The 7,620-nt window shown below is 41.5% G+C and overlaps 1 pseudogene; it reads right to left on the bottom strand.

Moving 5' to 3' along the window:
* Positions 1 to 746: 746 nt before the first annotated feature.
* On the bottom strand, positions 747 to 2,028 carry LOC142440935 (CTD small phosphatase-like protein 2 pseudogene; annotated as a pseudogene).
* Positions 2,029 to 7,620: the final 5,592 nt, after the last annotated feature.

Consider the following 7,620-nt stretch of genomic DNA (forward strand, 5'->3'; position numbering starts at 1 on the left):
AATATTAGTCATTTATATATTCATATCCACCCTGTTTCTTGATTTGGGAAAAGATTTCACCTACGGTAGAATATTACAGAAACAAAATATACATGTATGTCTTTCTAAATAAAACTTGCATGAGAGAATGTTTTTAAACAAATATACAATATGCAGGCAGACACAAAGCAGGGAAACGGCCAGCCAAATGGAAATAAAAACGATTTCCAGAAAACTAGGAAGCACCTCAACTAAGAGGAACACATAATGAAAATCTAATCTCAGACAGGTCAAACACGTAAAAAGATTATACCGTAACGGAGACACAAAACACCTCTTATGGCCATTCCTGTTGAAACAAGAATCTTAAAAGCATCAGAAAAGTGGCTACAGACCCACTCAGAGCCCCAAACAGAGAGAAAACAAAAGTCTTCTTTCGTCTCTGTCGTTGTCGTAAATTCCCGAGTGACGCAGGGGCAGAAACAGAATTCTTTATGAACCGCAGATGTCCCGTACATAAAAGAATTTCACTGGAGTTGCACTAGTTCTCAAGACTCTTCTGTTACAGCCTGCCCGCTGCGGTGCTCAATCTTGAGCTGGATAAAGTCTCTCTCTGTAACCCTTGATTTTTATTGGGCACCCAAGATAGGGATAGCAAGGCGGGGCTACAGAAATGCACAACGTCACCAGCAACGGCAACGGTTTTTGTCTTAGTCCCGAAGGGTCTGCATTGTCTCCCCCTTCAGCGGTCTGACAGGTCTCTGTCTTTAATCTGGGGGCAGCAAATCTTGCAAGCGAAAGCCGTCTCTGATGTGAGGTCGGACATCTTCATTCAGTTCCACAAGCCTCTCCAGAAATGGAATCTGTTTTAGAAGGTCATTGTCATTTTTATCCACAAACCAGCGTTTGATAGGGGTTCCATTAGAAAGTGGACATGCGAAGGCTTGTGGTGAGTTGTCAATTCTTATAGTTTTTGAAAGATCTCCTCCAAGGATATTGAAGTCCTTTATATAGCTTCCTTGTACACAACCACAGTGGTCACGGAAGGGGTCTGATATGTTTAGTCACTTGTCTGCATACACCTTCCTAGAAGCAGTATAAAGAATGATCTCATGCATGAGAGACATTGGTTTCAGGAATTCCCTGAGGGACGGTCTTACTCTCACCTAAGCCTGATCAAGAACATGTTGGAACAGGACTGGCAAAGGCAGTGCTGCATCTGCTAGCTCATTTAGACGGCAGTGCAAGAGGGTCTCGCCCACATCTGAAACGAAGGAGAATTGTGGTGCGCTTCTTGCTTTCAACGGAAGAGCGGGTTTCCTGCTTAGTTGTTCTTCTGTTCGTGGTGGACCATGTTTGATGAAAGAATATGGATCGAACCCTTCCCACTCTTCTTCACAGGGGGCCTCTGCATGGGCTGAGGATAACCACTCTCTGGAGTTACTGGTGCTTCTTCTAAGCCGTGACTGATCGCCGATCTCGCTTGAGCTGCTCCTCTAGTTGAAGGAGTCGTACTGGCAGTGACCTCACCCACCTGATCCGTATCAAGCCGCTTTACTCTCTCTTCTGTTTCCACAGCTGGTCCCGGGGCATCTGATCCTGATGTTCCATTTTTCTTTCATGGTGAAAAAAGTTGAAGACAGGAGAAAATATGGTCCCCAACAATGGAGTCTGTGGAGGACTGCCTGCTTAATTTTCCATTTTGTTGTACATGTTGATTTGTCGTTTCATAACTAGCGGCTTCTCCATTTACTTGACCTTTCCATCTTACTCGAGCTGTTTGGTAGGCTTTTCTCCTGTTCTTGGTGCTGATGTGATCAAATCATTACCAATATCACGTTCAAGTCTACTCTCTCTTTCTTGAGTGTATTTCCTGTCATGAATTTTTTAATCGAAGACCACAAGCTGGTTTCATCTTTGATGGGTTTTCTCCTCCTGAAGGCAGGTTCTCATCAGCTTCTGAATATTTCCTCTTTGCTCTGGCGGTCTGCTGTGCTTGGATTGGATTGGATTGGATCGGTGAAAAGCTTTCCTGGTTCTCACTCTCATCTTTTATGGGCACCGCATGTCAAATCTTTTCTGCCTTATAAGGCGACAGCACCGACCTCAAACAGGTGGCTGTTGAGTCCCAGTTGCAGCGATTCCAAGTCCTAATGACCCTACACGACAGAGACCGGCCCTATGGGTTCCAAGGCTGACCCCTGTGGGAAGCAGATCTCAGCAGTGGCTACATTTTCCTCTCACCGAGCCAGCTGGTGGGTATGAATGTGTGAGCGCCCAGAGTGCTCTTAGAGGTAGCAATGACAAGACTTTGTCTTTAGACCTATTACCAGGAGAAAGCAGTTCCCGGAGAAGGACTTTGTGCTTGCTAAAGTGGAGGGCAGCAAAACAGAGGAAGGCCCTCAGTAAGATGGGCCGATACAGTGGCTGCAGCAATGAGCTCACCGTAAGAACGACTACGGGGGCGGCACAGGACGGGGCAGTGCTTTGTTCTGTTGTACACATGGTCCCTATGGGTCAGAGCAGACTTGATGGAATCTAACAACAACAACAACAACAAACTGCAGTGAAGTTGAAGGTGGAGGCTCAGTGAGGGAGTATTAGGAACTACTTCCCATTACTCACCAGAGAGCCCCTCTCTTGGCCTTGTTTGTTTGCAATGCTGAAGAGACCCCTAGACATATCTAAGAGCCTTAGGAATGGAGAAATTACTTTCAACTGGTTTTTACTATTTTGCTTTGTGGTCCCAAGGCTACTAAAATCTAGGTTAAGTCACCTAACTCTGAAACCAGGAAATGAAGGAATTGAAAGACATTTGAAGATTTGTTGGCATTAGGATGATTATTTGGAGGCGATGATTATTTTCCACCTTTCAGCTTTTCCTTTGTTGAAGAGTAGAAAAATTTGATGAGATTAATGGAATACACCATGTTTGAACTCTTCAGAGGCAAGATTGTATTTTAAGCATAAATATTATTACTAATTTACTTAATTTTAATCATTTGGTTCACAAGGGATAGGATTTAATATCATTTCCCTTTTTGTCTAGAGGAAATCATTTCTTTTTTTTGTCTAACCTTGGGGCAAGAGAAAGGAAGTATGCTAGGAGTTTAGATTGAGCCCACATTCTTCCACTTAGAAGCTGTGTGACCTTGAAAAATTACCATAAGTCCCAGTTTATTATCTTAAAACTAGAACAATAGTGCCTATCTCATAGGGTTGCTTTGAAGCATCAGTGAGATGATGCAGAAGGAGTAATTTATGCATTCAAAAGCACTGTAAAATTGTAAGGTTATTAGTATTGGATTGAGAAAAGAAACTCTGATGGAAATAACAAATGTGTGTCAATTGCTGTGATCTGTCATTTGAAATTCAAGGAGTGAAGCAATTTAACTGAAAGAATATGTGCTGAACATTTTAACTAGCACACCCATACTATACTTTGTGGGAAACAACATGTTAATTCATTTCTGTTTAAATTTTATTGTTCCCAGGAGCTTTATTTCAAGTTAGTGCATCTACTTCTAATCTTCTTATAATTATCTAGAAGCATAAATTAAACCTTCTATTCATTAGGACGGTTTAAATGAAGTGTCCCATTTACAAATTCACCTGTATAAAACATAGCTCTACTTGCTTTAGATAGGAGGCGTTAGGCGTTGAAGTGAATTCTGCCCGTTTGTGCCCTGACGTCATTCTCTTGTTCCTTTTGCTGAGCAGGAGGCAACAGAATATTCTGATCAGAGTGTGGACTCCATTCAGATGAATTGGGTGGAATTCTGACTCTGCCACATTCCGGTTGATTGGACAGGTCACTTAGCTTCATGATGTCTCAGTTTACTCTGTCACAAATCTGGGAAAGCGGCAGTCTATACCTTGCTGTTTATTGTATGATGAACAGTGTCAGCGTAGGCATCATATTTAAAGCAATGCCTGACAAGTAAGAGCTCACTCAATGTTAATTGCTATCGTTTACTGGCAATGCAATATCGTTTGTAGTGCTAAAGATACATGATCCATGATTCGTGGGTAAGAGAGTTACATGAACATATTTTGCATTTATTTTAAAATTTTAAATCATTTTATTGGGGGCTTGCACAGTTCTTATCACAATCCATACATCCATCCATTGCGTCAAGCACATTTGTACCTATGTTTCCATCATCATTTTCAAAACATTTTCTTTCTACTTGAGCCTTTGGTACCAGCTCTTCATTGATTCCCTTCTCTCCCCATCCTCCCTCCCTCATGAACCCTTGATAATGTATAAATTTTTATTTTTTCATTTCTTACACTGACCGATGTCTCTCCCTTCACCCACTTTTCTGTTATCCATTCCCCTGGGAGGGGGTTCTAGCTAGGTCATTGTGATTGGTTCCCCTTTTCTCCCTCCACCTTACTTTTACCCTTCTGGTATCGCTACTCTCATTATTGGTCCTGAGAGGTTTATCTGTCCTGGATTCCCTGTGTTTCCAGCTCTTATATGTACCTGTATACATGCTCTGGTCCAGCCGGATTTGTGAGGTAAAATTGGGGTCATGATAGTTGGGGGGAGGAAGCATTAAAAACTAGAGGAAAGTTGTATTTTTCATCGGTGCTATAGGGCACCCTGACTGGATCGTCAATTCCTTGTGACCCTTCTGTAAGAGGATGCCCAATTGTCTACAGAAGGGCTTTGAGTCTCCACTCTACACTCCCCCTCATTCACATTGATATGATTTTTTTGTTCTGGGTCTTTGATGCCTGATCCCTTCGATACCTCATTATTACACAGGCTGGTGTGCTTCTTTCATGTGGACTTCATATTTTGCATTTTAAAAGAATATTTACACTGGGAGGGTGGATGGAGAGTGGGGTAGAAAGGGGAAACTGATTACAGGGATCTACATATAACCCCTCCCTAGGGGATGGACAACAGAAAGGGTGTATGTGAAAGGAGATGTCAGACAGTGCAAGATATTACAAAATAATAATAATTTTCATATTATCAAGGGTTAAAGGAGGAGCGGGGAGGGAGGGAGAAAATGAGCTGATATCAAGGGTTCAAGTAGAAAGCAAATGTCTTGAGAATGATGATGGCAACAAATGTACAAATGTGCTTGACACAATGGATGCATATAACAGAATATTTACTCTGGGATATATAGGGAGAAAGAAATGGAGGATCATAGAAGCAAAATGGAAAAAAATTAAGAATGAATTAGTTATTTGATTTTTTGTTTTTCTTTGAACTTGATCAGATTTGAGATATCATTCACATATCATACACCTCAATAGTTTAAACATTACTGAGTTGTGAAATCATCACTATAATCAATTTTGAAACATTTCCTTCTTTCTTCTATCATTAAAGTTAGCTCCTCATTTACCCCTGACCCCCCTCTGCCATAATCCCAAGAAACTATTAATCCAGCTGCCATCTCTATATATTTACCTATCCTAGATTTCATATAAAAAATTAAAAAGCTAAACCCACTAAAAAGTGACCAAATAAAACAAAAATAACTGTTGGAAAGATGACAGAAAATAAAAACTAGAATAAATTTAAAATGGGTTGAAAGGGAGAACAAGTAATAAGGTGTTACATTTATTCTAACTACATCTGCAATGGTGGCTTAGTGGCTATATGTTGGGCTGCTAAGCAAGATCAGCAGTTAACCACCAGGCTTTCTACTCACGTAAAGAACTACAGTTTCAGAAACGCACACACGCAGTTCTACCCTGTCTTATAGGGTCACTATGAGTCATAATTGACTCGATGGCGGTAAGTAGCTTCTGTGTCAGATCACTTTCTATTGCACCCTGTAGTCATTTAGTTTTACGACGACTTTCCAGTGAACCATTAAAGTCTGTGTTATGCTTTGTTGTATGTATGTATTTTTTTTATCCAAGGAAACCCAAGTTATGTAAGTGATCCGTGGCAGAGTTTGGCTTTAATATCAGATCTGCCTTGTTTGATGACAGGCCTTTGTCAGCTTCCATGGAAACTCCATCCACCTAGTAGCACAGCAGACAGTAAATCCTTGCCATAACTATGGCATTGCTAATAGTCGTGTTACTTCACTGTTTACATTTAGAACTCACTAGCACATGGTTCTAAATGTAAACAGCGATCCATTTAAAACCCGAGCCTAGCCATGAGCCTTTGTTAGGTGGCTTTGAGCGGTTCCAGCTCTAGAGACCACATGCACAACAGAATGAAACACTACTCAGGTCTTTCTTGCTGTCCCTCCCTTTACCAAGCAATCCAAACCTCGGTCTCTCCTGCTAACATGTCCAAAGTACATGAGATGAAGTCTTGCTATCTTTGGCTCTAAGGCGTGTTCTGACTGTATTTCTAAAACAGATCGGTTTGTTCTTCTGACAGTCCATAGTGTTTTCAACATTCTCCACCAACACTATAGTGCAAATGTATCAATTCTTCTTTTATCTTCCTTACTCAACATCCAACTTTCACATTCATATGAGGCAATTCAAAATGCCATGGTGGATTAGTCTGGGTACTTTAGAGAAACAAATCCACAGAAACTCATGTACAAGAGAGAGTTTTATATAAAGGTTAAGTGTGCATCAAGAAAACATCCCAACCCAGTGCTGCCCAAGTTCCACAAGTCCAACATTAACCCATTAACCCATATGTCCAACACCAATCTGCAAAGTCCTCCTCCCTTTCACAAAACAGAGGCAATGATGCTGACAGCAGGAGGAAAGCTGAGTCAGTGAATGTGCAAGGATCTCAGCGCTGGCAGGAGTCTCCATATAGCTGCTCCGGCACCCAGGGCTGCATCGGGGTAGGTCCATGTGGCTTCTCCTTGGGGACGTCTTTCAGGAAGTCAGCCTTGCCAGCTGAAGCAGGGAACTGCTAAGGCAGCTGCACCCTGGTCTGACCATCAGAAAGCAAGAGACCCAAGAACTAGTAAGGTGAGGCTTACCCAGCCATTTATCCCTCCGCCCTTCAATTAATCCCACATGTGTTTATCGGCCAGGTTGGCACAATAAACTAACTCACATGGATTGGGTCAGGCATCCCTTAGTCCTCATAATAACATCCTTGCTTTTCAAAACTCTCAATAGATCTTGTATAGCAGATTTACCCAAAGCAATGTATCATGTGATCATTTGATTTCTGCTTGTAGGAACCCTGATGGTGGATCCAAGCAAGGTGAAAGCCTTGACAATGACCTGAGTCTTTTCTCTGTTATCATGATGTTACCTATTGGTCTGAGGGTCAGGATTTTAGTTTTCTTTTCATTGGAGTTGTACAGACTGCACATGCTGCAAATGAAGACTGAAACTGTTGACCTTTATTGGCACAAACTGCAAGTCCTCTTCACTTTCACAAAGCAAGGTTGTGTCATCTGCGTATTGCAGCCTGTTAATAAACTTTTGGTAATAAGAAATCAGTGAAAACTGACTAGAGTAGGCCCTGCAGACCAGTGAATTATTTGTGGTTCTTCTAGCCATAATTAGACTTTGTTACTCCCACCAAAAGACTTTGCTTTCCTGATGGATCTGGATAAGAAAATAGGGGAATATACTGATTGGATTATATAATTCATCTGTGATCAATTGCTAACAAGCTGAGACCAAATCAGAAGCAAGTAGTTGGAGTTTTACATCTTGCAGGAGAAAAAAAGCCAG

This window comes from Tenrec ecaudatus, chromosome 2, assembly GCF_050624435.1.
Source record: "Tenrec ecaudatus isolate mTenEca1 chromosome 2, mTenEca1.hap1, whole genome shotgun sequence".
Taxonomy (NCBI): Eukaryota; Metazoa; Chordata; class Mammalia; order Afrosoricida; family Tenrecidae; genus Tenrec; species Tenrec ecaudatus.